The 27,723-nt window shown below is 48.2% G+C and overlaps 1 protein-coding gene across 9 annotated transcripts in view; it reads right to left on the bottom strand.

Moving 5' to 3' along the window:
• The window catches only part of GJC2 (gap junction protein gamma 2), a 123,055-nt gene that overhangs the window by 22,874 nt on the left and 72,458 nt on the right, over positions 1-27,723 (bottom strand). For 2 of the 9 annotated variants that reach the window (XM_039527627.1, XM_039527630.1), the window contains one exon: positions 23,138-23,274. The exons of the other annotated variants lie outside the window; for them this stretch is intronic. The gene's annotated coding sequence lies outside the window, so the exon portion shown is untranslated. The remainder of the gene's footprint in view (positions 1-23,137; positions 23,275-27,723) is intronic. 9 annotated transcript variants of the gene reach the window in all.

The raw sequence follows: 27,723 nt of genomic DNA, 5'->3' as shown, positions 1-27,723 counted from the left end.
GGCAATAGACAAATCAAGCCATTCCGCTTTCACTCAATTCATATCACCAAAAGCAACGGGTCTTGCGGACACCAGCGCTTTTCTGCTTATATCCAGAGATAAAAACAGAGGATGCCAGAAATATACATACTGCTGTGAACAGTGTGTGTCTTCTTTCGTGCAAAGCGGAAAGCAAACACAAAACAAAGCAGACCTGATGCCACAAGGCATCGCTTTTCTAGCATGGGGTTGACTCCCTGACCATCTTGGCTAATAGCCATTGATGGACCTATCCTCCATGAACTTACCCAGTTCTTTATTAGCCCTGTTATACATTTGGCTTTCGCACCATCCCCTGGCAATGAGTTTCACAGGTTGACTGTGCGTTGTATGAAGAAGTATTTCCTTACATTTGTTTTAAATTTGCTGCCTATTAATTTAATTGGGTGATCCCTGGTTCGTGTTCTATGTGAAAGGGTAGGTAACACTTCCCTATTCACTTTCTCTACACCATTCATGATTTTGTAGTCCTCTATAGAACTCCAATGAAACACTAATAGTATTTCAATTACTATTCTCTAGAGAAGAATAAATCTAATTCTATGTCCTGGTATTACACTAGAGGTCAGAATAATGATCATAATAATCCATTCTGGCCTGAAAAGTCTATGAATCTCTATATGACATAGTTCACATTAGAAAAATATATTAATTTTTATAATCTTCTCCTTCTGGATTTTCATTCATTCCGATTACATGTGTTAAGGACCCTTTCATCAAATCTTCACTCAAATAACAATCCTACTTATCAAATGAAATCCATAAAGTTTCACCGGTTTTTTTTTTTTGGGTGCGGGGGACTGGATCAGTTTCACAAAATCAAAATGAAATATGAAAAACTCAAGTGTGAAGGTTTGTTTTAATTTATTTTTGACCAAGGCTTAGGTGACAGTGGAATGTTATGGCAGTGGAACAGGTATTCTTGAATTCAGACAATTGAGACAAAAGGAAAAAAATTGCCTCGGATTAGAAATTTCCTGACAGGTATTTTATTCTATCACTGGCCTTTACAGGTATGTCTACACTAAGCCCAACCTCTGACTCAGGTTTGAGCCCAAGCTTCCCTTCTGTCCACACACAGCCTGACTCAGGTCAGCAAGCACTCAGGCCCCAAGCTTGGGGGATGGATAAGAGAGTCAAGCGAAAATGGTGGTTTTATCATAACATTCTCTTTGGAAGACTCCCTTGGCAGAGCAAATGTTTTGCACAGAGGCTGCTACTGTCCCCTCCAGGTGCAAAAAAGGGCTAATGTTCTGAGGTGTACTAATAGGGGTGTCGTATGTAAGATGGGAGGTAATTGTCCTGCTCTACTCAACCCTAGGGAGGCCTGGGCTGCAGTCCTGTGTCCAGTTTGGGGTGTCACACTTTGTGGACAAACTGGAGAGAGTCCAGAGAGGAGCAACAAAAATTATCAAAGGTTTAGAAAACCTGACCTATGAGGAAAGATTTTAAAAAAGGACATTTAGGTCTAGAGAAAAGGAGGCTGAGCAAATATGTTAAGGGCTGAGGTTCAATTGTTCTCCATGTTCACTGATGGTGGGACAAGAAGTAATTGGATTAATCTGCAGCAAGGAAGGTTTAGGTTGGATATTAGGAAAAACTTTCAAACTCTAACGTTAGTTAAGCTCCAGAACAGGCCGCCAAGACAGACTGTGGGATCCCCATCACTGGAGGTTTTTAAAGACAGGTTGGACAAACACCAGGCAGGAATGGTCTAGGTTTACTTGGTCCTAGGGGCTGGACTTAATGAGTTCTTGAGGTCCCTTCCAGCCCGACAATTCTATGATACTGTGGCATACAGGGCCTAGCACAATGATGCTTCTAGGAGGTTCTGGAATAGAAAGAGTAATAACAATATCACAGCTCTGACTCTTTGTACGTGGTGAACGTAAATAAATCAAGCACATATTGGGCTAGTCGGACTACAGCCATATTCCCTCTTTGAAACTGCGGACATGCAGTGCCTTAGCTGAACTCAGGAAACTACAGCTATTTATTGGAGGCACCACTGTTCTAAAAATGGCTTTTAAACAGAGATTTTCTTCAGACGTAAACACGTGCTTTAGGGAATTGCAGTATCTTCCTTGAAATACTTCCTACTTTTCCTGAACTCATCTCTTCCTGGCAGTATCCTTATTGTCTCGAGAACTGCTTCTCATGCAAACACAAAGGGGTATGCATGATTCATAGAGTTTGAGGCCAGAAGGGACTATCGCAAGGCAAACTACGGGCCGCGGGCCATATCCAGCCCTTCAGATCATTTAATCTGGCCTCAGCTCCTGCTGGGGAGCAGGGTTGGGGGTTTGCCCTGCTCCGGCGCTCCAGCCAGGGAGTGGGGTTGGAGGCTTGTCCCGCTCTGCGTGGCTCCCAGGAAGCAGCCAGCATGACCCCCCTCCGGCTCCTATGTCGTACGTGGAAGAGTGGCCAGGTGGCTCTGTGCGCTGCAGTTCCTGGCCAATGGGAGCTGCAGGGGTGGTGCCTGTGGCCAGGGCAGCAAGCAGAGCCGCCTGGCCACACCTTAGAGCCGGAGGGGGGACATGCTTCCAGGAGCTGCTTGCGTTAAGTGCTGCCTGGAGCCTGCACCCCTGAGCCCTCCCCAGGCCCCAATCCCCTGCCATAGCCCTGATCCCCCTCCTGCCCTCTGAACCCCTCGATCCCAGCCCAGAGCCCCCTCTTGTACTCCAAACTCCTCATCCCCATCCCAGAGCCCTCACCCCACCCCCACACTCCAACCCGGAGCCCTCTCCCGCACCCTGAACTCCTTATTTCTGGCCCCACCCCAGCGCCTACACCCCCAGCCAGAGCTCTCACCCCCTCCCGCACCTCTACCCCTAATTTCGTAAGCATTCATGGCCCGCCATACAATTTCCATACCCCGACGTGGCCCTCAGGCCAAAAGGTTTGCCCACCCCTGGACTATTGGGTCTTCTAGTCTGACCTCTTGCATATGACAGGCCACAGAATTTCACCTTGTTATGCTTGCATTGAGCCCCATAGCTTCTGTTTGGTATCTTCCAGAGAGGCATCCAGTCTTGATGTGAAGACATCAAGAGATGGAACATCCACCACTTCCCTTGGTACTTTCTTCCAGTGGTTAACAATCTGTGCCTAATTTCGCCTTTGAATTTGTCCAGTTTTAAATTCCAGCCATTGGTTCTTATTCTGCCTTGTCTGCTAGATTAAAAAACCCTTTAGTGCCCAGTATTTTCTCTTTGAAGGTATTTATACACTAATTAATTCAACTCTCCACCTTCTGATTCATAAGAAACAGATTGAGCTCCTTAAGTCTCTCATTGTAAGACCTTTTTTTGGCTCTTGTAGCTCCAGTTTTTAAAATATCATTTACAAACTGTGGACACCAGAACTGTACGCGTTATCCTAGTATTGGTCTGTCCAATGCCCTGCACACAGGCAAAATCACTACCCTGCCCCTACTCACGACTCCCTGCCTTATACATCCAAGCATAGATGCTGGAACTAGGGGTGCTACCATATCCTCTGGCTTGAAGTGGTTCCCATCACATACAGGGTTTACAGTTTGGTTCAATGGCTCTCAGCACTATACAAATTGTTCCAGCCCCCCTGCATCCAAGGGTACGTCCACACTACCCACTGGATCGGTGGGTAGCGATCGATCTATCAGGGATTGATTTATTGCATCTCGCCTAGATGCGATAAATCGATCCCCAAACGCGCTCCCGTCTACTCCGGAACTCCACCAGGGTGAGAAGCAGAAGCGGAGTTGACGGAGGAGCCGCGGCCGTCGATCCTGCTCCGTGAGGAAAGTCATCTAAGATACGTCGTCTTCAGCTATGCTATTCTCGTAGCTGAAGTTGCGTATCTTAGATCGATCCTCCTCCCCCCATAGTGTAGACCAGGCCCAAGGATCACATTAGCCTTTTGCCACAGCATGGTCCTGGGAACTCATATTCAGTTGCTTGTCTACTACGACCCGTAAGTCCTTTTCAGAGTCCCTGCTTTCCAGGATACAGCCCCCCATTCTGTAGGTCTGGCCTGCATTCCTCATTCCTAGATGGGTGAAACTTGCGTTAGGTTTTATTAAAATGCACTTTGGCCCAGCTTACCGACTGATCCGGATCGCTCTCTGTACAACTGCCCTGTCCTCATCATTTACCACTCTGCCAACCCTTGTGTCATTCTCAAATTTTGTCATCAGTCATTTTATCTTTACTTCCAGCTTGCTGGCGACAATGTTGACTAGCATCAGGCGTAGCGCCAATCCCTGTGGAACCACACTAGAAACACCCCATTAAGGGATTATTCCCTATTGACAACTACTTTTTGAGACTGGTTTTAAACCATTTAACATGTGGTCTATTGATATTGTACCGTGCTACTTTTTAATCAGAATGTCATGCGGTACTAAAGTCAAACACCTTACAAAAGCCTAAGTATATTACATCTACGCAGTTACCTTTGTCAACCAAACTTGTAATCTCGTCAGATCTCATGAGCTCGTTTACGTGTCTCTATTAATGATTACATCAGGAGGGGGAAATATGTTGTTGTGGCAACATAATAAAGAAAAGCTTTTTGTTTGCTGCATAAGATTTGAAGGAGGTTTTGTATTAAGGACTTCTCGGCATTCAGGCCATGGCAACATATGCTCAGCAGTGAGTGTAAAGTGATAACCTACAGAGTCTAACTGAATCAGAGCTGGTATGACTTACCTGTCTGGGGTCTGGAGGAGAGATGGGTCGTGGAAAAAGCAACTACTAAGTAGTTGGAAAAGAGGCGTATGTTAAATTAGGCAACTCCTCCCTCCCCCACTAAGGCCATGTCTACACATACAGCGTGTCTGGTGAAGACGCTCTATGCTGATGGGAAAGAGCTCTGCTGACGGGCCAGACTCTCAGTTGGTATCAATCGGTGCAGCTCCACTGACTTCAATGAAGTGACGCTGATTTACATTGGTGTAGGGACAGAGACGGGCCTGGTGTAACTCTCTGGTTGATTTTACTTCACTTCCTTCTGTTGGCAACTGCCACTGTAATAAAAGTTGTCATGATTTTTCCATTAGTCTGTAGTTCACCTACAGAAATTTGCACTGGAGTTAAACTTGGCAAGCAAAGCCTCTAGCAGGAACGTTTGGAATTTGGAAGGGAAAAATAAAGAAGTGTCCCAAACAAGTTCCTGGATTTTAAAAGGAACTTGATGTGCTCTCTGACCGCTGCCTCGGGACAAAGCTATTTAGACAGAACAAGATACCATCTCGCTGTTACCTAACTGGCCCCCACTGGGCCCTGCTGCTGGCACAAGTTTTCTTGCATTTGCCAGTTTGCCACATAACCTCAAATGCTCACTCATAGTGAACAACCATAAAGGGCGCCTAGTCACACCGGTGTAAATGCAGAGTAATTCCCATTGACATCAATAGATTTAGACTAGTGTGTACGAGATCAGAATCAGGCCCAGGTTGTTTAAGCAAAGTGAGGTGTTAGTCTGGGTTCGGCTCTGCCGTGTGGACAATTTTATTGTCACCGATGATCACAATTCCTTGCTATAAAATATAAATACTGTGTTATGAACTGGATCATCCAAAGACACCACTACAAGCTGCAATCACGTTTGTGAAGAAGGTTATACAATGCATTGGCACTCAGTGTTTAATAGACAGTCCTGCAACCAGTTCTGGAGCAGACCAACGTGTGCAGATGTTGCTAAAGCAGCTGATTGACACAAAATTAGGTCAAATTCTTGCTCCCTTTGCAGGTGGGAAGGCACGATGCCACCGGAATTGGCATCTGCGGCACGGGGCAGGAGGGCAGGCTGCAGGGAGCATCCAGGGAAAAGGATTCCACTCCATGGTGTCATTCTGTGTAGCTGGGGAGTTTAGCAGGCGTGGGCAGTTTCCGTGGTAGTGACAGCAAGTGCTAACGTAGACAAGGTGCCGGCGGCCACTGGGTATGTTAAGTGCTGCGTAGACCTGCTCTGAGCAGGGCTAGGTGACGTGATGGTTAAAACACCACTGGCTGCCTCTAGCCTTGGTTGCTCTAGCACTCCCAGCAGTGGAAGCTGCACCAGCGATAGCAATGGCGGGAAATGTTGGCCAAAAAGCCTAGTGTAGAGACAGTAACGTCGCCATGTCTTAGCTCCATCCAAAGCATATGCTTGGGATGACAATCATGACCCTGCCCCATCTTGATGGCAGGCTTCTTCGGGGTACCCAGCTTCAGAAGAGGGGAGCCGTTTTAATCTGTGACAGTGGAAAGGAACTTTTCTGCCTTAGCAGTGACTGTCTTCCCTTCCCAAGGGCCTGGACCTTCACTTGTATAACTGGGCCTTGTGTTGTCAAATCCAACGTGAAAGTCTCCTGCAAGTGCCATTAAGAGCCAGATTCTCTACTTACTTTCTGCCACTTTGTGCCAGTCATGCAGTGCAAAGGGGCCAGGAACAGTTGGATCTGGCCGGCTGACTTGGGGTAATTTGTGGCACCAACACAGCTTGTCTCTGACACCACTCAGACACAGACCTGGCAAAATTGGTATGTTGGGGGCAGGAAGTGGTGTGGCTGGAGTACAGTGTGTTAGCTCCCAGCTGGGAAAAGGTCCTTTGGGGACAATCACCAGCTGGTGTAAATCAGAGCAGCCCCTAGGCTGCTCTAGTCTACCCCAGAGCCACGGCTGGCACAGATGCACTTTGGGAAACAAGGAGCTGTAATAGGCCCCTGATAGTGTGTGTATGGTGAGGTGGGAGGGGCTAAGTGAATCTCAGAGCATTTGGGAATCTGGATTTATATATTTAATGCTTTTGCTACATTATTATGAGAGGTAGCATCTCTACCATCCTATCTAAATGATAAAACCCTCCGTTAAGAAGCTGCCTAGTGTAGATGGACTTAATCATTCTCACTTTAAAGCTGTTTGAACTCAGAAAGCATCTATTTAATAAACAGCTTAGCATTGTTGCATCTGCACTTGACAGCAGAGAGCTTTCATGCAAGGAGCTAAATGCAAATGGGTTTGTAGCCCCAGAACAACTGCTTGGCACAGAGGTCCTTTCAAACTCAAGAAAATGGCTGTTTCAGTGACTGCCCCCGCCCAGCTCAGCATCACAGACTGCACAGCCGTCACAGACCCAGGGGTTTATATGGGGAAAGAACATTTTAAAGAGGGTTCAACAACTAGGAACACCTTGCAGGGCATTTAAACAACCTGGAAGCATTCACAGGTCTGCTCCAGAGGAGACTCCAGTCACGGCTAACACAGCAATAGAGCAAGATGTTTTCCATCACAGCCAATATCCTGCCAGGTGCTTACAGGTTCCTTGCAAGGTGCTGAGAGCTGTTAACTCCCATTGACTTCCTATCAACCACCTCAATGCAAGCGCAGGGCACTCAGCACCACTCAGGAGGTGCTTGCGACTCACAGGATCGGCCCCTTAGGTCCGGATTGTGCAAGTGGCTCTGTGCAGCAGTCCCCTGAAGTCCTTGGGACTCAGGGTAGGTGCAGGAGTCCGCCCCATTGCAGGCCTGGGGCCTCAGTCATTTATTTTGCCAGTGATCTGGGTATTTCTGAGGAGCACTAGCCTGCAGCCTTCAAGCCCATGAACAATATCCATGAGATCAATTGCTGCTATCGCTGCTAAGACTCTGGAGTCCAAGGTATTGCCTATGGAACAAAAATCCCTATCAAGGGATAATGAACCAAAACACTTTGCAAAGATTTTGTCTGGCACACAGCTAAACGTATATTGTAGGGAAAGCTCAGAAGCCTCCCTGGATAAACAATGTTTAGCTACGGCGCATTAAGCTGTCAGGAAGAGTTTATACACAGAAGTCTTCTCCCAGCAGGACATACACAGTCTGAGTGAGGGTGCTAAAGGGTTCACGCTGTGGAATTAAAAGAAGAGAACCCCAAAGCGCCAGCAGTATGGCTCCACCGATGCCCACCCCACCTGTGCCAGTAGCTGGATTGGTGGAGGAGGTGCATGGGGACCGGGGAGGGTGGCACAGGGACACATGGGGACAGGGGCAGATGTGTCTGTCTGAATGGGAAGGCTAGGGGTCAGGGTCTGCATGAGGGGAGGCTCCTCAACTCCCTAACAATCCCCCCCTCAAAAAAACAAATCCCCCAATCCATATTTCTCCCCCACACACGGGGCCGCCCAGAGGATTCCGGGGGCCTGGGGTCTTCGGCGGCGTGGGGCCCTTCCGTTCCGGGACCTGCCGCTGAAGTGCCCCAAAGACCCGCGGCGGGGCCCCCCCCGCCTCCGAATTACCGCCAAAGCGGGACCCGCTGCCGAAGCGCAGCCCGGTCTTCGGTGGTAATTCGGCGGCGGGAGCCCCCCACCGCGGGTCTTCGGGGCACTTCGGCGGCGGGTCCCGGAAAGGAAGGGCCCCCCGCCGCCGAATTACCGCCGAAGACCGAGCTGAACTTCGGCGGCGGGTCCCGCTTTGGCGGTAATTCGCCAGTGGGGGATCCTTCTGCCCCGGAGCGGAAGGACCCCCCGCCGGCAAAGACCGGGAGCGGAAGAAGCTCCTGGGCCAGGCCCCGCAAGAGTTTTCTGGGCCCCCCGGAGCGAGTGAAGGACCCTGCTCCAGGGGCCCCGAAAAACTCTCGTGGGGGCCCCTATGGGGCCCGGGGCCTGGGGCAAATTGCCTCTCTTGTCCCCCCCTCTGGGCGGCCCTGCCCACACACCCAGCAATCCTCCAGGTTCACTGCCAGACTCCTTCCAGCAATTACTTCCCTCTCCCTCAGCTCCTCCTTTCCTTGACTCTCCCCAAGCCGTTGCACGGCTGCTGGAAATACTTCTCTGTATTGGCGTTTAAATGAATTCTTACTCAAAGTTCGTATTAATACACCTAGTAAGGAATCTATTTGTCAAAAAACATTTCCTGAATCTCTTTGGTTGTCCGTTTTGTTACAGACATACTTAGTGACAGGTATTTTGAAATAAATCACCAAAATAATTGAAACTGGCGGGATTATATTGTGTTATTTCGACAATTAAAATATGCAGAATTTTAAAATATTGTGCACAGGATTTTTAATGTTTTAGTGCAGAATTCCCCCAGGAGTAGTATGTGCAGTGCCTAGCACAACGGAGCCGCTGTGCCATGTGTGCAACACACATGAATAGTAATAGTGACACACCAAAGGGGACCTGACTAGCTTAGGGGATTGGTGATGGGTTACAGAGCCTTCTATCTCTATCGTACTGGTTTGAATCCAGCCCAAGCTGAAAATAACCAAAAATCATGGTTATCTGAGGACTGTTCAGTGGTATGTGTCTCAGTTATCAGCCTTTGCTGGCTGTCTCAGCAGTGACTAGAGACTGAATGATTCTCTTGTTTCTAGCTGTGGTCCATCCATCCCAGGGTGGAAGTGGACTGGAGGAGCAGTGCACCAAAACTTGCATTGCTGCTGTACTTCAACTGTAGAGATGAGGTGTAGCCATGCTGGTCCCAGGATCTTAGAGAGACAAGGTGGGTGAGGTAATATCTTTTATTGGCCCAACTTCTGTTGGGGAGAGAGAGAAGCTGAGGCAGAGCTCTGTGTGGCTTGAAAGCTGGTCTCTCTCACCAGCAGACGCTGGGCCAATAAAAGATATTACCTCACCCACCTTGTCTTCTGTAGATAAACAGAAGACAGCAGCCTCCAGGCCTGCAAATCCGACACCTTCTACTAGCACTGAACTCATTCAAACCCCAAAGCAACCATCCGCTAAACCAAACAGTTTGCAGAACATGGAGAGGCCCTGAACAGGGCTTTCCCGCTGCCTTTGCAGTGAGGGATAATCAATCACTTCACGCGTGGGTAAGAGGAGGTAGTAGGTGGCCTTAGAGAGGTTCTAGCCCGCTCTGAGATCTCGTCACTGCCGTCATCACAGCACCGCCCCTGCTCACAGAGAGCACCGTCACTGCTGCCTCTCGCTGGGACGCTATATCCTGCAGGGGGATCTGGCCTACAGAGATGACTGTACTTTGCCATGCGGGAGATCCTCCATCTGATGACAGCACAAGAGGGCTGGCGTTTGGAGGTGCTGTCCTGAATTTCTGAATGTCACACAGGGCTTTAGCCTCAAGCCTGCCCCTCACTTTCAATCTCCCCGCTCAGCGTTCTCTCTAGCTTACGTCCCACTCTGTCTCCCCAGGGCTTTGCAATGGGGTTTGCTATGTACAAATAGACGGTATCATGCTAGGGCAGTTCACACTGCTCCTCATCCTGCTGAACAGGTGCTGCTGGAGGGAAGTTAGGATGCCCCTCGGGGATTCGGGGCTGCCTGGGACACACAGAAAACCTGTGCGTCAGCTCCAAACCAACCAAGAGACTGCGATACAAGCCCTAGGAAACAGCCATAACATTTGGGGCCGTTTGTTTATGCTAATACTGCACAGTCGGTCAGTCTGAGTAATAGGAAAGACTGACGCAGCCTTAAGTAATGATTCTCTTTGACTGCTTGGAAAACTCTTGATTTTGTGGCCGTTTGGGTGAGACACCACTGGGTTTGGCCTTAAAGCCAGAAGATGAAAGGGCAGGGAACGTGCCATTTTACAAAAATGCTTCACTTAGGAATTCCTTTAGCGTTGGCGACCATCCCTCAAGGGAGTGTGAGGCTCTTAGAAAAGGTAACATTTCCCTTCTGGTGGGGATAATAATGAAAGATGCAAAGGGATGGTGTGAATCCAGACTTCTCCAAAGTGGACGGTGCTGGGAATTTGGCTCTGGCCATCTCTGATAATGATACATACCCACCTCATGGTGAGTGCTAGTTCATTCATGTCAGTAATGTGTAGGGCCCTACCAAATTCACAGCCATGAAAAATACATCATGGACCGTGAAATCTTCCCTGTGGAATCTAGCTATTGGAGGGCAGGGGAAGAGGCAGGGCTGGGGGTATCCCAGCTGGAGGCTCCTACCACGCACTAGGCTCCAGCTGCTAATCCCGGGCTGGGGAGGGATGGGACGTCCTCTTCTCCTACATGGCTGCTCTTGGGGGGACATCAGAGCCAGCTCTGGGTACCTAATTGGCTGCAGGAAGCTCCATGGCTGCTGCGTTCAGCCCAGCTCTGAAGGCAGCGCGGAAGTGACGGTGGCAATCCTGTGACACCCACACCCAACAGCTTTGAGACCCCCCACCCCCATGGCTCCCTTTGGGTCAGAACCCCCACGGTTACAACACTGAAATTTCAGATGTGAACATCTGAAACAGTGAAACTGACTAATTTTAAAATCCTATGACCGTGACATTGACGAAAATGGACTGTGAATTTGGTAGGGCCCTAGTAATGTGCTTTGATAGCCACTGATGAAAGGTGCCTTGGAAATGCAAATCATTATTATTATTAGAGCAGCAACCTCTCTGGATGCCATGTATTCCTCACCCTTCGTACCTACCCCAGGGATGATTTATTGGGCAATGAATCAGACCCACAGGGGAGAGTCTTGGAACCACAGCAGCATTTTGCATAGTTTAACTTTGGGGGCACCGTTCCTGCACTGACAATGAATGAAACCCAATTAACTGAAACTCCAGATTAACAGGATGTTGGTTATGTCCTCCATGATGATAGGATCCCATTCAATCAGGGGCGGCTCTAGGCATTTTGCCGCCCCAAGCACAGCAGGTAGGCTGCCTTCGGTGGCTTGCCTGCAGAGGCACGCCTGCAGGAGGTCCGCCGAAGCCATGGGACCAGCGGACCCTCCGCAGGCATGCCGCCAAAGGCAGCCTGCCTGCCACCCTCGCGGCGACCGGCAGAGCGCCCCCAGTGGCTTGCACGTGCTTGGGGTGCTGGGGCCTGGAGCCGCCCCTGCATGCAATGCAAGAGCTTAATTTCAGGCCGGTGGTGCACAGCTGCAGTTCCCAGTTATCTAAACTACCCATTATCCAAATGTCTGGATGTTCTTCAAGGCTCTGGGATAATCGGGATTCATGCTAAGAGAACACGATTCAAAGTCCTTAGTCAAAACTTCAAGACCATCTGAATTTTAAAAAGCCACAACATAAAAGTTTACCCCATTTTGGGATCCACTTTCTCATGATATCTTTTCAGAGTACAAGAGAGGAAGAGAGTAGAGCAATTACCTCATTTTAACTACAGAGAGGGCCCAAATCAAACTCCCATATCTGCACAGCACCAGTCAACACCACATCATTTGTTGTTTTCAAGTCTCTACCTTGCACCCATCAGTACTCTTTAGATGAAACTGAGGAAAGTTGTACTCAGATCAGAACTCTGTAATTGGCCACTGGTTCTTTAAAGGGCCCAACCAAAGATCCTGGACCCAAAAATTTTCATAAGTGACTCGGGATTTTGGGTTGCCAGCTGGAGAACACACAAAAGGGGCACGTGTCTGAAAACCAGGCCCTTTAAAGGTGTATCAAGTTGAGCATCCAAAAGCACTCTGAAGACATGGGCCCTAGATCTGGATTCCCTGAGCTCTGGGCAAGTTCCAATCAGGATCAGAACCTTGTGTCTCTGTTAGAGCTGGCTGGAAAATGGAATTTCCGTTCTGCAGGAGATTCCAACATGTCTCCATTTGGTTCGTTCAGAATCAGAATGAAAAGCTGGAATTTCTAAATTTCCCACCGAATGAAAATTCTGAAAAACTTCAGTTCAGAACCAATTAAAACATTTAGCTTATATAATGCCAAAACAAGAACTATTAAATATTGTCAATGTAACATATAGAGAGTATATTTATAATATTAACAGCCTATACACAATTAACCAAAATGATAAAGTCAAAATGAAACCTTTCAACATTATCAAAACAAGGGTAGTCAAAATGATTCATTTAGCCTTTTTCCTATCAATAATTTCATCCAAATCATTACACTCCCATGAAATGTTTCAATTTAGACAAAACCGTAGTTTCTGACAGAAAACCGATCCATTGACAATCCTCTGATCAGCTCTAGTCTCTAATGATAATGATAATGGCTAGTTTAATCAAAGTTAATGAAAACTGGTCTCCAGGTGAGAGACATGAAATTCTGAGGTCCCGTAAGAGGGAACTTTGTGCACACAGGCGACATAGGGAGGATATTCCCCAAGGGTCATTGCCTCTGGCAGTACAGCATAATTCTTCACTCCATTTCTCTCTTTGTCTGTTCCCACTCCAAAGAAAGCACAGTAAAGACAGAGAGAGGCAAAGGCCAAATTAAGTAATTAGTTGCTTTTCAATTTGCTTCCTTTTTCTGAGGCAGCCAAAGAAGGAAAGAGAAAAAAAAACAGAGATATTCTGCCCCTCCCAAGCACTTTGGTGTAGTCCCTGAAATTAGGGCTGACCTTGGTTCCTCCTGAACAACCCACCATGGCTCCCTGAACCCTCATAACAGGAAATAATAACATTTCCATTCAGTTTTCCCAGCGCTGGCGTTTTTAAAGAATGCTTCTATGAAGTGAGTCCAGAGCCTGAATTGCCGCAGACCTTCCTGAACTTCATACAAAATCAAAGGAAGTGGATGCCCAACAACAGGGATCATGTAAGATGTGTTTGCTGCACACCTCCTGCTGCTGCTGGTCCATGCTCCGCTCCCAGTGTAGCAGTAAATATGGCAGAGTCACATTAACACAAAGGAAGGCAGAGGAGAAGATCGAAGGGCATGGGAAAGAATTGGGAACATTGAAAGGTCACGCGGCATTGTGAAGAGCCAGACCCCTGGCTGCTCCACAAAGGTGTTTTTCTAACACCTGCAAATGGCCAGCTCTGACACATGGAGCAGAAGATTGGACGAGCACCAAGAAAATGGAGCAGAAACAAAAAGACGGAGAGCAAAGGGATGGAAAGATATGAAGTTCAACCACAAGCTATGGGCTTGATGTGGGAATCGCTGGGTGAGGTTCTGTGGTCAGTGTTATGCAAGAGGTCAGACTAGATCATCAGAATGGTGATGGGAAAATGTATGATGAACCTATTCACAGTGTCAGAGGGGAACCAACAAACCAGTAAGACCGAGAACCAAAACCAAGGACACCTTGATGACTTTGCATAAATGGTATGATCTACATTTGGCCCAGATCTCGTGTGTCAGGATGTAAGGGGAATTGGTAAGGATCGGTTATGTACAGGATTGCAATGCTGGCCAGATGTATTATGGGTTTCCCCACAACCTTCCTCAGAAGCAGGCATTGGCCGCTGGTCTGGGTAGACCAGTAATCAGAGCCGATGTTCGTTTATTTGGATTTATACAAGACATTTGTATATGGCCCCTCACCCACATGCTTTGGACACTCTAATTTCAAGATACAGCCAAGGTAACCCTCCAACAGGAGTACAGCTCAGTATAATCCAGGCAATTGAATAGCTCCAAACACCTCCCTCTCCCTTCCAATCCCAATCCTATTCTGTTTTCATATGCCTGGGAACACATATATGCCTTGCTATGGTATGGAAAACTCTGTTCCAGGACTGGGAGATCTAGCGATTCCAAGGGAGTGAGGGAGGGAGTTTACTCTTGCAGTGGATCTAATAAGAGGAGCAGTGGTGATGACACAGGCATTATGCACATTGTCTCTCAACAACAGATGGATTAAAGCAGCTGGATGGTCACAACAAAACACCGGTCTACACACACCAGTTGCACCAGCTAACAGTGCGATGTTAAACTGATTTTGTTAAACTGATGGACCAGAGAGAGCTAAACTGACACAGCCAGTTTTAAACCAATATAAGTTAATTCACACAGGGTTTAACTAAACCACGGCATAGACTCGTAGAACTGGAAGGGACCTCGAGAGGTCATCTAGTCTGGTCCTCTGCACTCATGGCAGAACTAAGTATTATCTAGACCATCCCTGACAGGTGTTTGTCCAACCTGCTCTTAAAAGTCTCAATGATGAAGATTCCAGAACCTCCCTGGGCAATTTATTCCAGTGCTTAACCACTCTGACAGTTAGGAAGTTTTTCCTAATGCTCAACATAAACCTCCCTTGCTGCAATTTAAGCCCATTGCTTCTTGTCCTATCCTCAGAGGTTAAAGAGAAAAATGATTCCCTTTTATGTACTTGAAAACTGCTTTCATGTCCCCTCTCAGTCTTCTCTTCTCCGGACCAAACAAACCCAATTTCTTCAATCTTTCCTCATAGGTCATGTTTTCTAGAAGAGCAACAAAAATGATTAAAGGTCGAGAAAACAGGACCATCCTCATCACACACAAACTCAGGCAGTTTAACATCACACCTTTAGTTAATACACTGGTGTGCAGCTCTGTGTGTTTAGACCTGATCTAACTTTAGGCACCTGCAAAATCCATGGTTGCAATCAAGCTAACTAAGCTCTTTTGGTCTCTCTGGCCTGTGTCTGAGCAGCTCCCAGCACAGTGGGGTTGTAGTCTCCTGGTGCTACCACAATGCACAAACAAACAAGAAGAATTCAAGAGGGACTTCACAGATAAGGTCCATGCTCTTTCCTCAGCTGTGGATGAACAACTCCCACTGACTCTGCTGGTCCTGGCCCCGCCCTTTGGGTCTGTATGTGGGAGACAGGATTCTGGCTGGGCACGGACTACCCCTCGCAAAGGGAGGTTTCTGCTGCCTACACAGCACCGTCCTCCTCACCCCAGAGGCAGAGGGCCCTTGCGTGGCTGACAGCCAGGCACAGGAAGTGGCAAGGTCTAGTCATGCAGGGGACAGAGGCCCAGATGCACATCATTCCCCACCCCATTAGCCCTGTAGGAGGTGATACAGCCGGAGGCTGAACTCCCTTTCTTATGGTCCCCTGCCCTTTAAGGGGGACCCCACAGGGAACCCTTGGTAGGGTTGCATCACTACAGCCGTGATACCAGGGGTGGTGAAACTGGGACCACAGAGCCAGTGTGGAGGCAGGGGGCCTCTGCACAGGTACCCCTGGCCTCCCGTAGACACTGAGGGATCTCAGAGATTTGGGGGTGGATCACACAGCCTATTACTCAGGTCGCGGGGGAACCCCAGCTCCCTGATGGAGTGATGTGGGGACAACTCCAGGCCTACTGCTTGCTGCCCTGACTAAATGACTATAAGCCACAGATGAGCGTGCGTTACAAGGCCCCACTTTGCCCTATCCACAGAGGGTGGACACTGCCTTCGGGAAGGCTAGCCCTCTGGTCCCACCCCTTCCGCACGAGGCCCAACCGAACTCCTCCACGGAGGAACCCTGAGGCCCCTTTTTCCCACTCCCCGCCACAGAAGCATCGGGCCCATCGGAACCCAACACTGCTCCCCCTTGCCTCCAGAGGAGCCCCAGGCCGGCCCAAGCAGCCCCAGCCCCAGGCCGGCCAGAGCGGCCCTGGCCCAGGACTGGCCCAAGCAGGGCTGGCCTCAGCTGCCTTGAGCCTGACCTGAGCCACTCCAGTCGACCGACCCGAGCCCCGGACCAGCCCCAGCCACTCAGCCCGAGCAACCCTGGCCTGGGCTGGCTCCAGCACTCCGAGCTGCCTCGGTCTGAGCAGCCAACCCAGCCCCAGCAGCCCAAGCAATGCCGGCCCCAGGCTGGCCTGAGCCACGCTGGATGACAGCACGCCTCCCCCAGCTAGCCGGCAGAAGAATGCTGAGCTTTTTATATGCGCCATGCAGGTTCCGGGGCAGCTGAGGAGCCGGTATCTGCTACTCGACTTCCTGGGTTCACCAGTCAGCTCCCTGGAGTCCAGGGAGACGACTGATGAGCCTGGGAAGCTGAGTAGCAGATATCAGCTCCTCAGCCGCCTTGGAACCTGCCTGGTGCATAATAAGTAAACAGTGCTGAGCCTTCCTTGGCCTATTATACCTGCTGCCGATGGGGATATGGGTCGATTACAGCCCCACCTGCAGAGCCTTGGCTCTAGCTCCAGCTATGGCAGCTTATGTTTTAAGCTCTGGAAGTCCCTGCTTTAATCCCCGGTATCCGCTAAGATGGCACCCATCACACAGCACACGGCATAGCGAATAGGGCCCTCCATGAGGGGAACCTCACAGAGATTTCCTTGCCCCCAGTTGTGGGCTGTGCAGTGGGAGGGGGCAATATGAGAATCTGGAATCAAGATTTTAGTCTTTTTTTCCACAGAGGGACAGGAAAAATTTCCAATGGGAAAATCCCCTGCAAATCAGCACAGACCAGCTTCCAGATGGGCGAGGTCTGTGCATTTCCGGGGTGGTGATGGGAGTCCGAGATGCCCTGTGCCGGTTTGCTTGTACTGGCCTTAATATGATGAAACTTTCCTAACGTCTGGCACACCAGGGAGACTTTTTAGCTACTATAAAGTCCATGCCTGCATGGGACCTTCAGTGAACAGGATCAGTGCCTCACACAAAGAAATGCATATTTCAAGGGACTGTTTTGTTAAAAGCCGGGTGTGTTTAGCTCAGATGCCTCGCTCTGTTTGAAAAGAGATGTAAAGAGCAGATAAAGGAGGAACAAGAGGAAGCTCCTGCTGATACAGTCTCTGGTTCCTTTTCAAACCATCTTCTTCCATTTAGCTCCCCTCTTAAATCCAGCCAGCTACAGACGAGGAGGCGGGAAGATGGAGTAACTAAATGACAACCGATTTACCCCGACAGCATCCAACCTTGACATCTTCATTCAGCCGTTGCCCCAAGCAGAACGCTCACTGACGTCAATGGCAATTTCACTTGAACAAGGACCAAATGGAAACTTAGGCAAGACTTGCAAAAACAGGAACCTAGAGTTAGGCTCCAACATCCATATTCAGGCTCCTGAATAAGTGGCCCGAGTTTCAGAAGTGCTGAGCACCCCGTGACCCCAGTGTCAGCGGCTGGGTGGTTGGCACTTTAGAAATCAGGCCATTTACTCAGGTGCCTACAAGTAGACTCCTGGGCGGGATTTTCAGAAGTGCCTAAGTGACCTAGGAGCCAAAATCCTATTAATTTTCAATGAGACTTGTGCTCCCAACTCACTTAGATGCTTTTAAAAATTCCACCCCTCAGGCCATATTTAGGCACCTGCTTTCGAAAGCCTTGGCTTCAGAAAAGACGTCAGCATTTTGACTGCTGTGTATTTCTCACGCTAAGGACCCAATCCTGCAGTCCTCGCTCTGGCAAAATGCCCACTGAAGCCAATGGGAGTTTTGGCTGATTGCAGAATCAAGCACTTCATTTCACAGAGTACCCCGGAAACGTGGCCACCTCTGGGGTACAGTGCAACAGCCAACTGGTTCAGAGACAGGGACAGAACAATGGTGGGTGGGGGAAGGCAGGGAGAAAAGACTACTATCCAGCATCATGATTTATCTAATTATTATTGTCTGGTTCTATAGGCTTACATTATAGTCTGATCCCAAGAGACAATTCTTAATTACTATTAGCAGCGGCAACAACATATGGACATCAGTGCACATAATGATCAAAGCCGCTAATGTAAGCCTGATTTCAGAAAGGCCAGTGTGGCGGGGAAAGGCAGAAAGCAAAGAAGAGCCTATGCAGAAGAACCTGCAAGTTGACAATGGTGAACACCAGACATCATATTTCAGGAGTCCCAAACCAGCTAAATAAAGATGCCAGAGACACAAAGGCAACAGCCAACACGAAATTGCCAGATGCTTAAATCCAACTTCGTGGCTTGTTTTTCCACTACTAATAAGGCCTGAATGGAGGAAAAAGAAAACCAGAATGTGATAAACGAGGAAACAAATGGGTTGAATGTGCTCTTGCCGACTGCTCTTAAATCTACAAACAACTAAAAATTAAAATAAAAGGAAACATTACTACATGCTGTTCCTTATCCTGCTGGCCAGAATCCCTGCTTGATCTTCATGAGTTTCTTCAGGCAGCTTTATTTTAATACATTAACCAAGATTTCAGAGTAGCAGCTGTGTTAGTCTGTATCTGCAAAAAGAACAGGAGTACTTGTGGCACCTTAGAGACTAACGAATTTATTTGAGCATAAGCTTTCGTGGGCTAAGGTTGTCTCTAAGGTGCCACAAGTAATCCTGTTCTTTTAACCGAGATTTAGCATTCTTGTGTAGCTTTTGCTACTAAATATTTAAATAGCCTATATTATATATAGATACACACGCACACACACACACCCCTCTCTCTTTATGCACAGACAGACAATTACATGCACATCAGCCCTGACAAGGTACGATACCTTCCCCTTCCAATCAACGAGAGGAGCGGCGTTGGTGAAAGCTGTGCTGTCACTCAGTACATTTGTTAACGGCTGGATGGCAAGTCTGATTTGAAGGAGAGAGCAGACCGCTGTAGAAAATGAACAGCCGGCTTCCTGAGAGTGTTTACATAGATGGATACTAACCCCTCTGACACTGGATAGGTTGGCTGCTCTCAGGTCAGGGCTTACGCATTTTTTTTTTTTTTTGCATCACACCTCACATCAGGAAGCTATTGATTCCCAGCACCAAGGAGAGATGCAATAAAAATCAGCACATGGCTATAGAACTTTTCATCAGCAGATCTTAAAGCGCTTTCTAAAAGGTGGGTAAGTATCAAGGCCTGCTTTACAGGTGGGGATATGGATGCAAAGAGGTTGCACAGTACCTCACTGTCACAGGTGGGAATGGACCCTACCACACCCCATCCCTGTGGTCATATTGATTGGCCTAGATAAGTGCAACAATCACCTTTGGAACATCGATACTGGTGCAGATTTCAGCAGGGTAGGTTCATCTTTCCAAGACAGATTGAAATCAGGTCATCCAATTCCTCTGGTAGAGAGACAGATTAGCTCTCAGAGAGTTAGTTTACTCTGTGGAGAGTTTTGCAGATGACACGTGGAAGTCGAGGGCCTGTCTGCTTTGCATGGACATTGTAATTTGCAAGGCAGTTTTCAAACAAGGCTTGGCTGGGTATACTGGTCAACGTTCCCCCTCCTCACAATGTGCTGTGCACGGTAGGCTTCTTTACCCATGGCAAATATCCTAAGTAGGCTTGGTCAACATTGCCTCACGCAAATATTTTTTTCCCCGATGGAAAAAGGCCTTTTTTCAAAAATGGAATTTTTCACAAAAAATTGTTGACATATTTGACATTTCCCAGTTTTTGCAAAAGTTTTGTTGACATTTCAAAATTGAAAATTTCATCTAAATTGTCTTTGAAATAGGTATTGAATGTTTTTGTTGAGTGAAAGGGTGGATTTTGGTATATGAAGACTGCTCAATAATGATTTTGAATGCAGTTTTCATTTATGGATAATGCAAATGTTTAAAAATGAATTCAAGCATGATTACACTAAAAATTTTTAATTGATAAATTGTGAAACTTTCATAACAGATGGGTCCAATTTGAACCATGTGAAATGGAAACAGTTTTGAAAATTCCCATGGAATTACATTTCCATTTTCTGATCAGTTCTATCACCAAGGAAGATACTGAACATTATATGCTCTGTAAAGTTCCTCCTGAAAATGTATCAAAAATTCTGCTGCAAAGGTGGTCTTCCTCTCCCATTACTCAGTTCATATCAGTCCATCCCCATCAGGTACAACCAACGATGAATACCAATGTAAGAACCTAGAGAGATCCCTCCTTCTCTTCCAGGAACTTCTTCCTACCTTCTCTTCCACCAGGAATCTCTCTACAAGCGTCCCTTGTTCTGTGCCTTGTAGGTTTTTTTGGTCTTGCGTAACTTAGGGCCTGCCCCTGCCCCTGCCCCCTACTGAAATCAAATGGAAGTCTGCCCATTGGATAAAGCCCTTATGCGTTTTGTTATGTGTAAACAGAATACAGTCCAAACCGTAATATAAGCACTTGGTGCTTTATAAGGACCAATTTCACAAAACCATTAGGAATCAGATCATATGGGAGACAGAATTTAAACAGAAAAATGTGACTGATTTTACTGGGAATTATTTAATAACGTTTTACTAAATGCCCAGAAAGTCACAACCCCACAACTGAGAAAGAATGCTACACTGGTTAAAAAAAAATAGCTGGGCTAAGAGGGGAAGAGAAAGCAGCTATAAATAGATATATAAAAAACAAATGTGAAAAGAGGGATGTTGATAGCAATGAATACAAATTAGAAGCTAGACATTGTAGAAAATTGATAAGGAATGCAAAAGGACACTAGGAGAACTCCATAGCCAGCAGAGTTAAGGACAATTGAAAGAAGTGTGGGATTTTATTGTGGGCGGGGAGAGGTGAAGGTGTTGTTTTAGATCAGTGGTTCCCCAGCTTTTTGGCATCACGCCCCCTTTTTAATTGTTGAGAAACTCTCACGCCCCCCACCTCTCCTTTACCATCATCCAACCTCCCCGATCCTTGTCCTCTGACCGCCCCCTCTAGGGACCCCACTCCCTATCCACCCCTCTGAACCTTGTCCCCTGACCGCCCCCTCCCAGGACTCGACCCCCTATCCAACCCCACCCTGTTCCTTGTCCCCTGACTGCCTCCTCCCAGGACCCCTGCCCCGCCCCTGCTCCCTGACTGCCCCGACCCCTATCCACACCCCTGCCCCAGACAGGCCCCCTGGGACTCCCACGCCTATCCAACCCCCGCTGCTCCCTGTCTCCTGACCACCACCCCCAGAACCTCCATCAAATCCAACCACTCCCTGTCCCCTGACTGACCCCCCCCGGGACCTCCTGCCCCTTAGCCAATCCCCCCTCCCCTGCTTCCCCTTACCAGGCCGTTCAGAGCAGCAGGACTGGCTTATTGGAAAGCCTGGGAGGTGGGCGGGTGCAAGCTGCCCGCACGGCAGCATAACTATAGGGGAGGGTGGACAGAAGGGGAGGGGCCGGGGGCTAGCCTTCCCGGCCAGGAGCTCAAGGGCTGGGCAGCCTCGCATCCCCCTTGGAATTTCTTCATGCCCCCCCAGGGGGGCGCCCTCCCCAGTTTGGGAACCAATGTTTTAGACATATCAGGAAAAAAGGGAATCCTAATAATGATACTTGTCAAGTACCAGCTGGAAATGGTAGAACTATCAATAATAATGCAGAAAAGGCAGAAATGTTCAATAAAAATATCTGTTTTGTATTTGGGGAAAGCCAGATGGTGTAGTTATATCATACACTGATGAGAAAATATTTTCCATTCCAAACAGTAACTAAGGAGGATGTTAAATAGCAGGTACTAAAGAAAGACGTTTTTGAAATCAGCATGCCTAGGTGACACAGAGAAGAGCAAAACAGTAACAGAGGGCTCTCTAATTGAGCAAACAATGGTATAGCGAGAACCAATGGCTGGAAGTTGAAGCTTGAAATATTCAGACTGGAAATAAGGCACACATTTTAAACAGCGAAGGTAATTAACCATTGGGACAGCTCACCAAGGGTTTTGGTGGATTCCCCATCATTGTAAGTCTTCAGATCAAGAGTGGATGTTTTTCTAAGAGATGTTCTAGTTCAACTGCAGGTACTACCCTTGAAGCAGGAATTAGTTCATGGGAATCCTAGGTCCTGTGTTATGCAGGAGGTCAGACTAGATGATCACAGTGGTCCCTTCTGGCTTTAAAGTCAATGAGTCTACGAATCTTAGACTGTAAATTCTTGGGGGCAGGGAATTGCCTCCTCTGGGTTTCTCAAGTGCCATGCAAATCAATGGGGCTATATGAAGGAAATCCATTAATAATAACATTATGCCTATAAATCCTGAAGGGCTTCACTGAGGCCAAACACTTACTGAAGTCAATGGAGTCCAAATCTTGATTGTTCTTTACCTGGAGGCCTCAGAGATCAAGGCCCCGCTGTGCTACGCACTACACCCTCGCCCCAAAGAGACAGCCCTGCCCTGAAGAGTTAACTATCTAGCTAACTAGCCAAGAGAGTTATATAACAGAATATTTTTAGCCTTATTTTACAGGCGAGGCACGGGGAGATTAAATGACTTGCCCAAGGTCAAACAGAGTATGTGGCAGAGGCAGGAATAGAATCCAGGTCTCCTGAATCTGCTGCAGGCACCTTCCCGACATGACCACCCTTCCTCTCTTACTCTGCCTTTACTCGGCCAAACTCCCACCGACTTTAATAGCATTTTGCTGAAGTAGGGGCTGACTGCCCATTTAATAAAGACTTCAGGATTCGACCCAATCATAATCAATTACCACTGGGAAGAATCCCTGTGAGTGCCAAGGCTTCCTTGAACGCAAAAGGCACAGATCTGTTTCTGTCATCACCACGGGGGCATTATTTTTCTATTTGTTTTTTACAACTGCGGGGCCTTTCAAATCGCTGCTTGTGCCGTGAGTTTTTATTTTTACTCACTGGCTTCCCAGTTCATCCTTCCTCAGACAAGTTTCAACCTCTTCTTCTGCCTAGCTGGAATCTGGCAGGATTTTTGGTTCAAGCATGGAAACACGAGCGCATACACCGCGCTAAAACAAGCCATTCCGGAGAATGAGCTGTAATAAAAAGCAGAAAAGAAAAAAAAAATCCAGCTGTGAAAACAAAGATTAAAAACGGAGATCCAACCATGGTCATACCATGGCCTGAGCGCGGAAATGAAGCCAGAACATCAGTGGAGGCCAGTTTTCCCCCCTTTCAACACTATGGGAATTTTTTCATGAATGAACATTTATAAGGCAAAAGGAAGAGGGATGTGGGGTGGAGGAAACCAGTCAGCCCTTCCCAAGCTGTTTAAAATTTGTGATGCTTTTTGCAACTCAGTGTGGGACAATACAATGGGTCAGGGACACAGGTACTATGGGGCTGGGTGCCAGTACACAGCTCTAGGACAGATAGAGAGAGAGCAGAGATTCTCTGTCTGTTTCATGCTGTGGACCAGTCCCTAAGGCAGAAATCCTCTCAAGACATATCCAGATGTGTGCACACACACAGGTGCAGGTTATTAATGTTATTAGCAGAGCTCGAGCAGCTAACAGCTTGTGTACCCCCAGCATTTCTTGCACTAAACGTCACTATTGGCCGTGCAAACTTCCTGGGTTCCAACAGACACATGATCTTAAAGGGACGCACTGGGCACCTCACAATCCCCGGCCTCCACAATTCTCCTGCAGCAGCTCTCGGGTGCAAGTTATGTGGAAAAAGCAGTATTTGTTTGGTGTTATGGAGAAAAACTGACTGTCATCCTAGTGAATGCGTGTGTGCAATCCTAGCACACTGGGAAACCAATCCTCACTGGCATCTACAAGTGCTGTATCAAATAATAGACTCTCTTTCAGGACAATGGCTGCTCCCTCTTGGTTACATTGTGTATCCGTGCAGATAACTTCCTACCCCCAGGGATCAGATTTTAGTCCCGAATCCTGAAGGAACCCCTGTTTGGATCTCAGGTCCTCTTGCTGATTGTTTTATCTTCCATGCACACTGGCTACCCCCTTCCAATTTTTGGTGTTGTCTGCTAATTTGATCAGAGCTGAATTCACACCAAAAAACAGATAAATAAGGGCCTGAAGAAACTGGTTTTACTTTAGTTTGTTACAAAAAGCTCCTAGGAAACCAAAAGCAGCGTGGACTGGGCTACAGGTAGCAGAAAGTGTCTCTGGGCTAGATCCTGAGCTGGCATGACTCAAGAGTGCCATTCGTTTCAATGGAACAATGCAGATTTACACCAGCTGAGGATCTGGCCCTCTGAAGACTGATGGGTTCTTTGCTGTTACAGAAGCTAAGTAGAGGTGCTCAGTGGAGAACCGGGGTTTGAAAACTTCTGCAACAGAGAGAGATTGGCCCTGGGCAGGAAAGGGAGGGGGTAAGGATGATGTGGGAGGGAGTTCTTGAAAATCCAGTCTTTCAATCTTTGGTTCATCCTTGCTTTAGCTCGTTTATACGAAAAACCTCAGCACAATCCACGTGCCGGTGGATAATGAAGAAGTAAGAATCGAAACCCCTAAGGGTGTCATGTTTTATCACTCCCCTTAGAGGAAAAAACAAACTACAGAAATAATCCTAAATGTGACAATCCATGCAATATTTTGGACCAATAATGTAGAACAGCACAGTACTTTTTTATATAAGGCCCTCCGGTAGTTAGAAACAGCAGACACCAAAGTCCCCACAGGGTACTAGTAATAAGCATTACACCGAGCAGTGATTGCAGTACGGCAGGGGTGGCCAACCTGAGCCTGAGAAGGAGCCAGAATTTACCAATGAACATTGCTACAGAGCGACAGTAATAGGTCAGCAGCCCCCCATCCACTACTGGGCGCCTCCCACCCACCGGCAGCCCTGCCAATCAGCGCCCCCCCCTCCACACCTCCCACCTGCTGTAATCAGCTGTTTTGCAGTGCACACGAGGCTCTGGTGGGGAGGGGGGAGAAGCGATGGCATGGCAGGCTCGGGGAAAGGGGCAGGGGCCTTGGGGGGAGAGGGGGAGTGGTGGCAGGACCTGGGGCAGAGCAGGGGGTTGAGCAGTGAGCACCCCACAGCTCATTGGAAAGTCAGCATCTGTAGCTCCAGCCCTGGAGTCATCGCCTATGCAAGGAGCCGCATATTAACCTCTGAAGAGCCGCATGTGGCTCCGGAGCCACAGGTTGGCCACCCCTGCAGTATAGTGTTGGATATTAATAGCACCTGCATGCTGCATCTTTCATTCACTTACAGGGAATACGTCCTCTGTCATTCATACACTACAGTAAAAACGACATGGCAGTATTAAAAATCCCAATAATATTATAGCCTGGCCTCATTATGGCACTTTCCAAGTGAGGAGCTCAAATGTTTTTTACAGATGTGAACGAAGTAAACCCCAAAATGCTTAATAAAGAGGGAAGGAATATTATCCCCATTTTACACATGAAGAAGCAAATACAAAGGATGAAATCCTGACCCCACTGAAGTCAATGGGAGTTTGGCCACTGACATCAATGGTGCCAGGATTTCATCCAGAGTGTACAAGTGATTTTCCCAAGGTCTGGCAGGAAGTCAGGCATAGAACCAGGTATAGAGCCCAGGTCTTCTGAAATGCAGGCTTGCACTTTAACTACTAGTCCATGCTCCTTTAACATTACATATTACGGTATATTAAGGTAGCACCAACCAACAGCACGGCCCTATCATGCTAGGCACTCTTCAGGTAGCTAGTGAGAGACCGTCCCTGTCCCAAAGAACTTATGATCTAACTGGACATGACAGAAGACAGGTGGGAGGAACAGAGTATTACAGTCCCCATTGTAGAGCTGGGAAACTGAGGCACAGAATGGCTAAGTGACTTGCCCAAGGTCATGCTGGAAGTCTGTGGCAGAGAAGTAACTGAACCCAGTGCTTAAATCATACAATTTTTTATTAAAGCAGCTACAGCTAAGCCACCTGTTTGTAGTGCTGCGTACCATACTGAGACTCTCCATTGTTTATCCCCTGCCCACAGCATAGTCTTGCTCTCCCTGTAAGGGTAGTTTCATTGAATGCCATTTGTGACCGATGTTGCTCTCACGTCCTTTGTCTGGGCATCTCTCCTTGAATCCACGTCTCCCAAGTCCAAGGCTACGGCTCCTGGGCCATCCTTCCTCTCTATTTAGCCTACCTCCAGAAGACTGCGTAGCATCCTATTTGTCCCAAACACCAGCTATGCCTAAAGGCAACCGTGCGAGTGAGGCCCAGGGCTTCAGCTCCAGGGCCGGCTCCAGCTTTTTTGCTGCCCCAAGTGGCAAAGAGAGAAAAAAAGATAAAGCCGTGATCGGCGGCACTTCGGCGGCTGCTCTACCGTGCCGCTTCATTCTTCGACGGCAATTCGGCAGCCGGTCCTTCCGTCTGAGAGGGACTGAGGGACCCGCCACCGAATTGCCGCCAAAGACCCGGACATGCCGCCCCTTTCCATTGGCCGCCCCAAGCACCTGCTTCCTGCGCTGGTGCCTGGAGCCGGCCCCGGTCAGCTCTCCACCCAGTTCTCTTGGTAGCTGAGGCAGACCAGCATTCAGCACAGTTTGCCATGGGCGGAGGGAGGAGGGACCTGGCATATCATGTTGTCAACATGAATCAGTGTTAGCGAGCAAAGACATTTTAATGGGGTCCTTACAGATTTGCCATTAACAATGCCCTGCCTTTCTACTCCTCCATCTCAGGGTCGCAGAGGGCTTTACAGACACGGATGAATTCAGCCTCAGCACATCCCCGCGGAGGTGGTAAACCCCCATTTTATAGATGAGGCCCCACAGGGACGGATGTTGAGTGACAGGCCCGAGGTCACACAGAGCCTGGGCCTACTCTTATCAGTGGCCCCAACAAAGGTCAGAGCCGTGCTGTGCTAAGTGGTGCACACACACGACACTGGACAGGCCCTACCCCAAAACGAGATTATGATCTAAACAGACAAGACTCGGGGGGTGGGAGTGGAGACACAGGCACAGCAAGGGGAGGAGATGTGCCAATGGACACAGTCGTCAAGCTGGGAACAGAAGCAGGTTTCAAGTCCCTGTCCAGCACTCTGTCCATTAGGCCACCCCCATGTCCATTAGGCCACCCCGACCCCTCTTGTAGCTGATGCCAGTTTTTCACCAATGACGTCTGTGGAGTTGTTCCCAATTCCCACCAGTGTATTTTCTCCATCCCCCTCCTTTTTCTCTACCCTCGGTCCTGAACTCCCCCCCATCTCCTTTTCCTTCTCCTCTCTTGGGTGAGGAACTTTCATGGTGGCCAGCCTTGGCCTCCCACCTGTGCTCCCCGGGTGCATTCACCTCTGCACTGCAGCCCCTCTGGGCCAGCTATATTAGCACAAAGATGCTGCCCCGCCCCCGGTGAATTCTCTTCTCTCAGGCAGGAGACGCCGCCTCGGATGCAGCTGTTTCTCTTGTTCTGTCTCCGTCCTAGACACAGATTTTTCCATTTGGTTTTACTTTCCATACATTGACCATTATCCTGGGTGCTTTGATCTCTCCTCCCACCACCATGGCACACCG

This window comes from Mauremys reevesii, linkage group 2 (assembly GCF_016161935.1).
Source record: "Mauremys reevesii isolate NIE-2019 linkage group 2, ASM1616193v1, whole genome shotgun sequence".
Classification (NCBI taxonomy): domain Eukaryota; kingdom Metazoa; phylum Chordata; order Testudines; family Geoemydidae; genus Mauremys; species Mauremys reevesii.
This window is presented reverse-complemented; position numbering and strand designations above follow the sequence as displayed.